This window comes from Hemiscyllium ocellatum, chromosome 17 (genome assembly GCF_020745735.1).
Source record: "Hemiscyllium ocellatum isolate sHemOce1 chromosome 17, sHemOce1.pat.X.cur, whole genome shotgun sequence".
In the NCBI taxonomy this organism is placed as follows: domain Eukaryota; kingdom Metazoa; phylum Chordata; class Chondrichthyes; order Orectolobiformes; family Hemiscylliidae; genus Hemiscyllium; species Hemiscyllium ocellatum.
The window spans coordinates 74,362,489-74,375,789 of record NC_083417.1 but is presented as its reverse complement, the minus strand read 5'-3'; the positions used below and the strand labels follow the sequence as shown (position 1 = coordinate 74,375,789).

At 44.5% G+C, this 13,301-nt stretch overlaps 1 protein-coding gene across 4 annotated transcripts in view; it reads right to left on the bottom strand.

Moving 5' to 3' along the window:
* dok4 (docking protein 4) overlaps positions 1-11,601 on the bottom strand; it is an 82,299-nt gene extending 70,698 nt beyond the window's left edge. For all 4 annotated transcript variants that reach the window (XM_060837868.1, XM_060837871.1, XM_060837873.1 and 1 more), the window contains exon 1: positions 11,244-11,601. The gene's annotated coding sequence lies outside the window, so the exon portion shown is untranslated. The remainder of the gene's footprint in view (positions 1-11,243) is intronic.
* Positions 11,602-13,301: the final 1,700 nt, after the last annotated feature.

The following is a 13,301-nucleotide window of genomic DNA, read 5'->3' as shown; positions in this document are numbered from 1 at the left end:
TTCCCTGTTCTTCAACTCTATGCAAGTGTCCCATGTGTCTCCTTCACCACTTTATCTTCCTTAATTAATGTTAACTTCCATGATATATTTCTCTAAGGTCTGTCTTTCAAAATCTGACCAGGTCGGGCATGAATCTAATAAATCACCTTTCTGGAAAATTCCATCTATAAAGCTTGGCAGAAGTTCCAAATTTTCCTCAGTGAACATATTTTGCATCTGCTTTTCGTCAGGAGGGACAGTACCAAATCCATAACTTGATTTTTCTTGGGGGTTGGGGGGGGGGGGGGTAACTCCTATCCACAGATCCACTTCATTTTTTTTAACGATCATTGGACATCAGAGAACATTAGTGAGAAATCAGATCCTGATATTTTGCATTTGGGTTAAGGGTCTTAGTTTCCAATATACACCTTCAGGTTGTCATTCTCTGCTACCCTAAGTCACCTGGTGAAGTTTTGTGGGGTGATGACGCACCCTGGTTCCAACTCACCCACTGGCCATGGTTGAGTCTCTCTCTCTATATATATAATTGCTCTCAGTACTTAATTTAATAATGCCTTCGATCTATGTGCCTTAACAACATAATTAACATGGTAGATAATGTAGATGAAGAGAAACTGTCCCCACGGATGAAAGGATCAAAAACTAGCGGACTTGAACTTAAAGGCATTTGTGAAAAAAGCAAGCGACTCACCAGGAGAAACTTTTTTAAATACAGCAAGTGGTTGGAGTTTGGTCTATGCGGCCTTAGAGCGTAAGGGAAAGAGTTTCAATCAAGATTTCCAAGGAGGAGTTGGATGAGCATCTTAAAAGAAAGAATGTGCAGGGTTATATGGTGAAGACAGGGCAAGATAACTAGTTGGATTGGGAGGATTCAAGTACAGGAGTAGGGATGTCTTACTGGATTTGTGCGGGCCTTGGTGAGATTGTACCTGGAGTATTGGGTGCAGTTTTAATCTCTTTATCTGGGGAAGATATTTTGGCTTTGGAGGAAATGCAACAAAAGTTTACCAGACTGATTTCTGGGATGGCAGGACTGATGTTTGAGGAGGGACTGAAAAGGTTAGGATTATATTCACTTAGATTTCGAGGAATGAGGAGAATCTCAGAGAGATCTATAAAATTCTAACAGGACGAGACAGGTAAACACAGGAAGGATGTTCCTAATGGTCAAGGAATCCAGAACCAGGGGTCACAATCTAAGGATATGGGGTAGGCCATTTTGGACTGAGCTGAGGAGAGATGTCTTCATCCAGAGTCTGGGGAGCCTGTGGAATTCACGACCACAGGAAGTGGTTGAGGTTACAAACATTGAATGTTTTCAAGGAAGAGTTAGATGTAGGTCTTCGAGATAAAAGGTTCCAAGGGTCTGGGGAGAAAGCAGGAACAGAGTTTTGAATTGGATGATCAGCCATGCATGGTGGAACAGATTCAAAGGGCCAAATAGCCTACTCCTGCTCCTGTTTCTCTTGGTTTCTACACAATCTCTCTGTGCTGTAACCAATCCAGGTATTCACTTCTTTACTAATCCCATTCTCACTCCTTTGGTCTTGTACTATGAAATTTCTGGCCATTTAATTTCTCCTGCCTCCACCTATCACAGATCTTCCATCTTGTTCATTTTCCTAGTCCCTTCCGTAAGCAATGTTTTCCCACTGTAGCACACTTCCTGCACTGCTAATATTGCCTGCATTCTCTATATTGTTGCGGCCCATGATGTGTTTTGGGCATTAAGCCAGATGTTCAGGAGCTTTCTCAACACAACTGACTCATTGAGAAAAGTTAATATTTGATAGTTCAAAGTAGACATAAAACAAAAGATACTGTCACCCAAGTAGACCCCTATTACAAGCTAGCTCATCAGATGAACATCCTTTAATTGTTTTAATTCACAATATTGCAAGATAGGAAATGTTTAAAAAGCCCGACCTCAAAAGGCAGTAATCTCAGGATTACCCCCAGTTCCACATGTTAGTGAGAGCAGCAATGGGATAGGTCAGTTGAATGCTCGCCTTGAGGGATGGTGGTGGAGGGAGGAATTTCAATCCCTCAAATACTGGGACGGAGTTTGAATAAGATGGCCATATCACAACTCAGTAAGACAGGGACCATTATCTTCACATTCACTTCAGATTTAGTCTACTGGGGGCTGGGAGTCTGAGCAAGGATACAGGAACGAGGGAAACAAAGATAGATAATGAAAGGTAGGTAACAGTAAATAGCAAAAGTAGAAAATTGGGAGAAATAGGGGAAGCAACAACTAGTGTCATAGTACATCCCTCAGTGGAGAGGGAGGATGAACATGGTACAGGAAAACTTTCAAGAGGAGAGAAAAAAAAGAGAAATGTAATTGTAATCAGGGAAAGTATAATGAGGGGAATAGACACTGTCCTCTGTTGCCAGGACTAAGAGTCGTGAAGGCTATGCCTGGTGCCTGGCTTCAGAAGATCCCATCTGGGCTGCAGAGGATCTTGGACATGGAGGCGAAAGATCCACTTGTACTGGTCCATCAATGATACAGGTAGAAAGAGGAAAGAGATTCTGCTGAGGGAATCTGCGCAGCTAGGGGCTAAATTAAAAAGGAGAACCAAAAAGGTAATAATCTCCTGATTACTGCCCAAGCCACGAGCAAATTGGCACAGGGTCAACAAATTTGAAGAGGTAAACGCATAGCTCAAAGATTGGTGTGGGAGAAATGGGTTTGAATTTAAGGGCCATTGGCACCAGTACTGGGGAAACAAAGAGAGCTGCACCGATGGAATGGACACAGATAACAGGACAACCAGGGGAAGGGGAGCAGTCAACGCAGGACTGAAGGTGCTATACTTAAATACACGCAGTACAAGAATCAAGGTAATGAGCTTGTAGTGTAGAACTAAATTGGCAGGTATGATGTTGAAGGTATCACAGAGTCATGTCTACAGGGAATTAGGGGTGGGAACTAAATATCCAAGGATTATGTCCAATCGAGATGACAGACAGATGGACAGGGTTGCCTTGTTAGTAGGAAATTACATTAAATTGATAGCAAGTTACGCAGAGTCAGAAGGCAGAGATTCTGTGTGGGTAGAATTGAGGAACTGCAAAGGAAAAACAACTGTGTTGGGAGTGGTGTACAGGCCTCCTAGCAGTAATTTGGATGTGGGAGAGAAAATAAATCAGGTGATAGAAAAGAAATACACTATTACAAAATCATGGGGGACGTCAATATGCAGGTGGACTGGAAATATAAAGTTGGTAGTATATCTCAAGAAAAGGAATTTATGGAATATCTGGGGAACAGACAATTCTGCATTTGGTGGTGTGTAATGAGGTAGGTCTGATGAGGGAGCTTAGGGTAAAGAAAGCTGTTGGGATCAGTGACCATAATGTGATAGAATTCACCGTGCAGTTTGAGAGGGAGACGGTGAAAGCAGAATTAATGGTATTACAACTGAGTTGAAAAGTATGGCCCCGGAAAAGCACAGCACATCAGGCAGTATCTGAGGAGCAGGAGAATCGACGTTTCAGGCATAAGTCCTTCATCAGGAATGTATGAACAGTCGATTGTCCTAGTCCTCAGATACTGTCTGATCTACTGTACTTTTCCAGCGTCACAACTTTCTATTCTGATCTCCAACATCTTCAGTCCTCACTTTCTCCTAGTCGGTATTACAACTGAGTAAATGCAAGTAGAAAGACATGAGGGAGGAGCTGGCCAGAGTTGATTTCGAGGGAGAGCCTATCAGGGAGGACAATGGCAGGAGTTTCTGAAGGTGATTCGGGAAGCACAACAGAAATTCATCCTGAGGAGGAAGAGCCAAACAAGGGGAGGACGAGGCAACCATGGATGACACAGGAAGTCAGGGACTGGATGAAAGCAAAAGAAAAAGCATACAATGTGGTAAAGAATAGTGAGAAGCATGAGGCCTTAAAAAAAAGCAATGGTTCACACAAAAAGCAATAAGGGAGAAGGGCGGCACGGTGGCACAGTGGTTAGCACTGCTGCCTCACAGCGCCAGGGACCTGGGTTCAATTCCCGACTCAGGCGACTGACTGTGTGGAGTTTACACGTTCTCCCCGTGTCTGCGTGGGTTTCCTCCGGGTGCTCCGGTTTCCTCCCACAGTCCAAAGATGTGCTGGTCAGGTGAATTGGCCATGCTAAATTGCCCGTAGTGTTAGGTAAGTGGTAAATATAGGGGGTCTGGGTGGGTTGCGCTTCAGCGGGTCGGTGTGGACTTGTTGGGCCGAAGGGCCTGTTTCCACATTGTAAGTAATCTAATCTAATTATGAAATATGAAAATACGTTAGCTAGTAATATAAAAGAAGATTGCAAGTGTATTTTTAGGTACCAAAGAGATAGACAAGAGTGGACATTGGACCCCTGGAATAGATACTTTGCATCAGTTTTCAGACTGGAAGACAGCAGCAGCATACCTGAACTTCAGGCAGAGGTGAGTATAGTGGCCATCACTAAGGAGAAGGTGCTGGGGAAGCTGAAAGGTGTGAAGTTGAATACATCACACCAAATGAACGACATGCCAGGGTTCTGAAAGAAATAGTTCAGGAGATTGTAAAGGCATTTGTGGTAATCTTTCAAGGATCACTGGAATTAGGGAGGATCCCAGAGAACTAGAAATGGTGAATGTAACACCTCTGTTTAAGAGGTGAGGAGGCAGAAGAAAGGAAGCCATAGCCTGGTTAGCCTGACCTCGGTCATTGGTAAGATTTTAGAGTCCATTAATAAGGATGAGTTTGCAGGATACTTGGAAGTGCATGAGTAAAATAGGACTGAGTCAGCATGGCTTCATCAAGGGGAGGTCATGCCCGACAAATCTGTTAGAATTCTTTGAGGAGGCGACCAGCAGCTTAGACAAAGGAGAACCAGTGGATGTGATCTATTTGGATTTCCAAATGGGTTTTGACAAGGTGCTGCACAGGAGGCTGCTCGATAAGGATAGAGTACATGCTGTCAGGGACAAGGTACTAGCACAGATAGAGGATTGGCTGACTGCAGAAGGCAGAGAGTGGGGATAAAGGGAGTCTTTTTCAGAATGGCAATTGGTGACTATTGGAGCTCCTCAGGGACCATAAATATTCACGTTATACATTAATGATCCGGAAGAATGAACTGAGGCAGTGTTGTTAAGTTTGAATATGGCACCAAGATAGGTGGAGGGCCAGGTAATGTTGAAGAATAATGGAGGCTGCAAAAGGACTTGGACAGGTTAGGAGAGTGGACAAAGAAGTGGCAGGTGGAATATAGATTAGATTAGATTAGATTCCCAACAGTGTGGAAACAGGCCCTTCGGCCCAACAAATTCACACAGACCCTCCAAAGGGTAACCCACCTAAACTTATTTCCCTCTGACTAATGCACCTAACACGATGGACAATTTAGCATGGCCAATTCACCTGATCCGCACCTCTTTGGACTGTGGGAGGAAACCGGAGCACCCGGAGGAAACCCACACAGACACAGGGAGAATGTGCAAACTCCACACAGATAGTTGCCTGAGGCTGGATTCGAAACTGGGACCCTGGTGCTGTGAGGCTGCAGTGCTAACCACTGAGCCACTGTGCTGCCTCATAATGTAGGCAAGTGTGAGGTTATGTGTTTTGGTAGGATGAATAGAGATGCAAACTATTTTCTAAATCAGAAATCTGGAAATCTGAAGCATAAAGGTACTTGGGAGTATTAGTTCAGGGTTTTAAGGTTAACAAGCAGGTTCAGATGGCAGTTTGGAAGGCAAATTAGCATGCATTTTAAACGGGTCAGAATTCAAGAGATGTATAAGGCTCTGACCAGAACGCATTTGGAATATTGTGTGCAGTTTGGCATGCCGTATTTAAAGAAGGATGTGTTTGTAGGGGGTCCAGAGGACATTTTCATGAATGATGGGCTTGTTATGCGAAGACTGGTTGAGGATTCTGGATCTGTACTCAATGAAGTTTAGAAGGATTGGTGGTGTGGGGGGAGTCTTTTTGAGACTTAGAACACAGAAGACTAGAAAGAGTGGATATGGAGAAGATGTTTTCCCTAATAGGAGAAATAGAACCTGACGGCACGGCCTCAGAATGAAGGGATGATCCTTTAGAACTGAGATGACGAGCAATTTCTTCAGTCAGAGGGTAGAGAATCTGTGGAACTCATTGTCACTAAAGGCCATGGAGGCCAAGTCATTGAGAGTTTTAAAAACAAAGATAGTTAGGTTCTGGATTAGTGAGGGGATCAAGGATTATAGGGAGAAGACAGACAAATGGAGTTGAGATATATATTAGCCATGATAGAATGGTGAGAAAATTTGATGGGCCGAATGGCCTAATTTTGCTCCTTACATGATCTAAAATGTGCAAAAATATGAAAAAAAACTAGAAAAGTAAAGGGTGCTATTTCTGGATGCATGGGGCATTTGCAATAAAACAGATATATGAACAGCACAAATACTTCTGAATGGGTACAATATGATTGTGATTATGCAGACATGACTACAGGGTGACCAAGGCTGAGACCTGAATATCTAAATGTTTTCAATCCTTAGGAAGGACAGGCAAAAAGGAAAAGGAGGTGTGATGGCATTGTTACCGAAAGATGAAATCCGTGGCATTGAGAGAAAGGATACTGGCTCAGAAAATCTGGCAGTAGAAACAGTTGGGTGGAGCTAAGAATAAGTGGTCAAAAACATTATGTGCGGTTGTTTATTGACCTCCATACAGTAGTGCTGCAAAGGACAGGAAATTAGGGATGCATGTAAAAAGCATGCTGCAATGATCAAGGGTGCCTTTAATATATATTTACAAGGATCAGTTAACTCAGTTGGCTGGCAAACTGATTTGCAAGTTTGGCAAATTTGAAACTGGGGTCCTAAATCTAAACAAAGGAAACTCCAAAAATATGAGAGGTAAATCAGTTATGACAGATTGGGTGACCTGATTAAAAGACTGATGATGGACAGACATTGGGTAATATTTAAAGAATGCAATAATTTCAGCAATTACACATTCATTTCTCATGAAGAAAAAACAATAGGAAAGTGGTTCAACCGTGGCTGATAAAATAAATTAAGGGTGGTATCTTGTCATGTAAAGTTGCAGAAAAAAAAAAGCAAGCCTGGAGACTGGGAGCAATTTAGAATTCAACAAAGGAGTACAGGGACTTAAAGGAGGAAAACATAGTGTGAGAGTAAATTTGCAAGGAAAATAAAAGCGAACTATAAAAGTTTATGTGAAAAAAAAAGATTGTAAAAAGAAAAAGATTCGTGAAGGCAAATGTGTATTCTTTACAGTCCAAAACAGAAGAGAAGAGAGAGCAGAAAATGGGGAGCATTTAAACAATTACTTTAATTCTGTCTTCATGGAAAAAGACACAAATAACCTGCCAGAAATGTGGTGTGACCAACGGTCCAATGAGGAAAAAGAAATTGAATAGAAAAAGTGTTGGAGAAATTAATGGGACAGAAGCTGATAAATTCTGAGGGCCTGATAATCCACATCCCAGGGTAATAAAGGAGGTGACCCTAGCAATATTGCATGCTTTGGTTGTCACCTTTCAAAAGTCTGTAGATTATGAAACAGTCCTATCAGATTGGAGGATGGCAAATGTTACCTCGCTATTTAAAAAAGGAGGCAGACAGAAAAGCTGGGAATTATAGACTGGTTAGTCGGACATTAGCAGTTGGAAAATGCTGAAGTTTATAATTAAAGGATAATAGGGCACTTCAAGAATCCAAACAAGATTCTTACATAAAGTCATCATAGATTTATGCTAAATGTGAAGCATCCATTTCAGTAGGAAAAACAGAATTGCAGACTATTATTTAAATTGTGAAAGATCTGAAAATGTAGTGTATAAAAGGAAACTGGGTGTCCTTGTATAACAGTCACTGAAAGCAAACACGAAGGTGCAGCAAAAGAATTTGAGTACAGGAACAGGAATGTCTTTGTGCAGAATTACAGGGTCTTGGTGAGACCATACCAGGAATATTGTGTGCAGTTTTCATTGCCATACCAAAGGAAGGATATACTTGCCATAGAGGGAGTGCAGCCGACATTCACTAGGCTGGTACTGGGGATGGCAAGAGTGTTCTAGGAGAATTGGTTCATCTGGGCCTGTATTCACTGGAGTTTAGAAAATAGAGAGGAGATCTCATTGAAACGTATAAAATTCAAACAGGGCTGGACAGACTAGATGTGGGACATTCTTCCTGATTGGAAAATCTATAATCAGAGGACACAGTGTCAGGGTCCAACACAGGTCATTTAGGACTGAGATGAGGAGACATTTCTTTCCTCAGAGGAAGGTCAGCCTGTGGGGTTGTCTCCCATAGAAGGCACTGGAGGCTAGGTCATCGAATATATTCAAGAAAGAAACAGATAGAGTTCTCAAAGTGAACGTTATCAAGGGGTATGGGGAGAGTGCAGGAATACAACACTGAGATAGAAAATTTAGCAGCGTCGTGAGGTGGCACAGTAGCTTAGCGGTTAGCACGGCTGCCTCACAACACCAAGGACCTGGGTTTGATTCCAGCCTCGAGTGACCATTTACGTGGAGTTTGCACATTCTCCGCATGTCTGTCTGCTCGGGTTTCCCCCGGGTGCTTTGGTTTCTTTCCACAGTCAATAAGGGGATTAGCCACAGGGAATGCAAGGTTGCAGGGATAGATTAGGGGATGAGTCTAGGTGGGATGCTGTTCGGAGGGTCGATATGGACTCAACGGGCCAAATGGCCTGTTCGCACACTGTGATTGTGAACTTCATGATTTTCTATTAAATGGTGCATTATGTTTTATGAGCTGAATGGCCTACTGCTGTGTTGAGAGTGGTGCTGGAAAATTGCAGCAGGTCAGGCAGCATCCAAGGAGCAGGAAAATCGATATTTCGTGCAAAAGCCCTTAATCAGGAATGAGGCCTCATTCCTGATGGGCTTTTGCCTGAAATGTTGATTTTCTTGCTCCTCGGATGCTGCCTGACCTGCTGTGCGTTTCCTGCCAGCATCACTCTAATCTTGACTCTAATCTCAAGCATCTGCATTACCCACCTCTACCTGGATTCAGCTGTGCTTTTTGTCACACGTTCCTGACTGTTACCAAGACATTACTGAGAATTTAAACTATACAGTAGATAAGAGCTGAGGATTTGAACTTGAATTTTGCCAGTCTAAACAGAATCAGACCAACACTTATGAATCTGCCTGTTCTGAACTCTTGAAAAGTTAGCTCTGTTTCTCTCTCCACAGATACTGCCAGATCTGCTGAATTCCTCCAACATTTTCTGTTTTTAATTTCAGACTCCAGCATCCATGGTATGAATGTGTGCCCGTAACATTGTATTCCCTTGCACAGTTTGCCTGCTTTTGTGTGTGAGCACGTATGTGTGAACTCATGCATGGGTGCCTATGTGTTTATATGCATCTATGTTCATACACACGTAAGCGTATGCGATTGCATTTGTGTTTATGTGCGCATTTGTGTGTCTGTGTGAATGTATACGAGAGTGCATGAATGTGCATGGGCATGTGTGCATATTTGTGTATGTCTGAGAGTGTGTGTGTGTATATGATTTTCTGTGTGTGCATCTAAGTATGCATGAATGGTTGTCTATGTGGATGCGTGTGTGTATATACACAGGTATGTATATGTGCTTGTGAGAGTGTGTGCATATGCACATCCATGTATGTATGTGAAGATGAATGAGCAGATGTGTGCCAGCGTACACAGCAGCATTGGTCAGTGTATTTGAGTGTCAATTTGTATCTGTCAGTGTAATGTGTGTCAGTCAGTATCTGTATGTATGTGCCAGCCAGTCTCTGCATATGACTGTCTCTGTATGTGTCTGAGTGTAAGCATCTACGTAAGTATGCATGTATGTGCCTGTGTGTGTCACAGCGTATGTCAGTGTCAGTCTGAGAATGTTAGAGGGAATGTGTCAGTTTGAGTCGGTGTATCAGTGTCAGTCTGTGTGCCAGTCTGTTAGTGTGTGCACTCACTGTGTCAGTGCATGTCTATGTGTCAGTCTTTGTGCATATCAGAGTGTAAATGTGTCAGTCTGTGTCAGTGTGTCAGACTTTGTGCATGTTAGAGTGTGTGTATCTGTGCACTCGGTCTGTGTGTGAATGCATCACTGTCTCTCTCTGCAGTCAGTGTGCGCCTGTACAGTCAGTGAGCATGTGTCAGTCTGTGCATGTATATGTCAGTATCCCCGTGTGTGTCTGTGCAGTGTGCGTCAGTCTATGTGTCAATGTGTCCCTGTGTGCCTGTGCAGTCAGTGTGTGTCAGTCTGTGTATATGTGTCAATGTGTCCCTGTGTGTTTTTGTGCAATGTGTGTGCGTCAGTCTGTGTGTGCGTCAGTCTGTGTGTGCGTCAGTCTGTGTGTGCGTCAGTCTGTGTGTGCGTCAATGTGTCCCTGTGTTGTCTGTGCAGTCAGTGTATGTCAGACTGTGTGTATGTGTCAGTGTCCCGGTGTGTGTGTCTGTGCAGTCAGTGTGTCAGTCTGTGTGTATGTGTCAGTGTCCCTGTGTGTGTGTGTCAGTGTCCCTGTGTGTGTGTGTCAGTGCAGTCAGTGTGTGTCAGTCTGTGTGTATGTGTCAGTGTCTGTGTGTGTGTGTGTCAGTGCAGTCAGTGCGTGTCAGTCTGTGTGTGTGTGTGTGTGTGTGTGTGTGTGTCAGTGTCCCTGTGTGTGTGTCAGTGCAGTCAGTGCGTGTCAGTCTGTGTGTGTGTGTGTGTGTGTGTGTGTCAGTGTCCCGGTGTGTGTGTCTGTGCAGTCAGTGTGTCAGTTTGTGTGTATGTATCAATGTCCCTGTGTGTCTGTCTGTGCAGTCAGTGTGTGTCAGTCTGTGTGTATGTGTCAGTGTCCCTGTGTATGTGTGTCGGTGCAGTCAGTGTGTGTCAGTCTGTGTGTATGTGTCAGTGTCCCTGTGTGTGTGTGTCAGTGTCCCTGTGTGTGTGTGTCAGTGCAGTCAGTGCGTGTCAGTCTGTGTGTGTGTCAGTGCAGTCAGTGCGTGTCAGTCTGTGTGTGTGTGTGTGTCAGTGTCCCTGTGTGTGTGTTACAGTCCCTATGTGCATGTGCAGTCAGTCTGTGTCAGTGGTCATAGTCTCAGTGTCTATGTCTATGGTGTAGGGGTATGTGAGGGAGCTCAGGTATAAACCCCCCCCCCCCCCCCACTGAGTCTAATTGCTGTGTCCAGTATCTTTTGGTTAAACAGGCAGCTTCAGTCGGTCAGCTCTGTCCCTCCAGCTCAGAACAAAGCTGCTCCTCAAGCACTTACCTGCAGGCTGTAGGCGGTTCTGTGATTCTGCCGGGGCCGTGGATCAGGACCGTGTTGCTCGCCCCATTCAGGGCAGCCGGGGACGGGGTGGCTCCATATTCCACAGGGTCTGCAGACAGCGAAGGAGTGAACACCAGGCAAGCACTCAGTCCCGGCTCCCCGGCTGGACTGTCATCCTGCCAGCACAGTCTCCTCCCTGTCTCCGGGGATAATCAGCCCAGCCCGGCCCTGCCCAGTTGACAGCAGCGCACTCACATCAGCCCCTTCTACAATGTTTACTGGAAAGGCTTCATTCTCCTGGAATCAGCAACGAAACACCGTCCCGAGGCGGAGATGTGGCTGCAGCCGGCAGGAGACAGGGTCAGAAATCCGACCCAGTGCACGGCAGCACACAAACCAACCAACCAACCCTGCGGAGCATCAACCCTGGACAGGGGGAGGAGACACTGCAGCCTGTGGCTCCCCCTTTAACCATTAAAGGGATCTCTCCATCCAGTACAGCAGAGGCCCTTCAGCCCATCGAGTCTGCACCGACCTACCTCCCCCTCAATCTTCACTAGTCCCACTTATCCGCACTAGGCCCCAACCTTGAACGTTATGACATTTCAAGTGGCTCATCCAAATGATTTTTAAAGGTTGTCAGGTTCCCCACCTCAACTCCCCTCCCAGGCTGATCATTCCAAACCTCCACTACCCTCTGGATGGAAGTATTTTCCTCAAATCCATTTCTAATCCTCTTTCCTTTCACCCAAAATTTATGCCCCTTGTCATTGAACCTTGGACTAAGAGGAACAGCTGCCTTCCATTCACCATAGTCCCATGCCTTTCATAACCTTACATACTCTGTCACAACCTCCCTCCATCTTCTCTGCTCCAAAGAAACCTAGCCTAGACCAGCCCTTCTTCAGAGCTGAAATGCTCCATCCCAGGCAATAGTGTGGTGGCCGGCACCATATACAATACTCCAGCTATGGTTGGATCAAAGTCCTGTGTGGCTCCCTGCTCTTACAAGTTACATCTCAACTGATAAAGGCCAGCATCTCATATATATTCTTAGAGACTCTATTCACCAGTCCTGCCACTGACAAGGGTTTGACAACAAACACCCCAAGATCCCTCTGTTCCTCTGAGGTTCGAGTGTCCCGTTATTTATTAACCATGTCTCTAACAGTTACTCAACAGTTTTGTCACCTCCCGTTAGGAGGAAGAGAGCTGGGCACAAAGATGGGTGTGAGGGAATAAAAAGCCACAAGGAAAGAAAGCCATGAAGGAAATTTCATCCATCAAACACTCTTCAGAGAGAATCAATCCTGATCACGAATGAGAACAGACACTCTTGCCTTCAACAATCAGAGCAAAGCAATCGAGTACATGTTGCACTGAGAGAGTATCAGAGTTACTCTGATACACTTGGGGAGAGACCGCACTGCTTGCTCACACTCAGAGAAATAGCATCACACACTCACATTTGGAGAAAATGGGATATCTTCTCTACAAAGATTGTGTGGTGGTCACCCTTACTGATACTGTTGATATACAGTTGGCAGATTGGTAACGATGAAGCCAAGTATGTTTTTACCTTTTGTTGGTAACCTCACTATCTGCTGCAGACACAGTCAAGCACCTATGTCCTTTAGGACCCTCCTGGCTTCATCAATAGTGCTGCTGCCAAACCACTCTTAGTGGTAGACATTGAAATCCCTCACCCAAAGTGCAATTTGTGTCCTGTTGTTCAACATGGAGGATCTTCATTGGCAGAGGCAGGGCAGTGCATAGTAATCAACAGCAGGTTCTCTTGTCCATGTTAAACTGAAGCCTTGAGAAATTATGAGGTCCGGAGTCAACATTGAGGACTCTCAGGGCAATTCTCTCTTGACTGTACTGTCTTTTCTGCTGGGTCTGTTCTGCTGGTGCAACAGGAAATATCCAGGGATGGTGATGGTGATGTCTAGGACATGTGAGTATGACTATGTTAAGCTGTTGCTTGACTAGTTTGTGAGACAGCTTTCCCAATTTTGGCACTAGCCTCCGGATGTTAGTGAAGAGGACTCTGCCAGT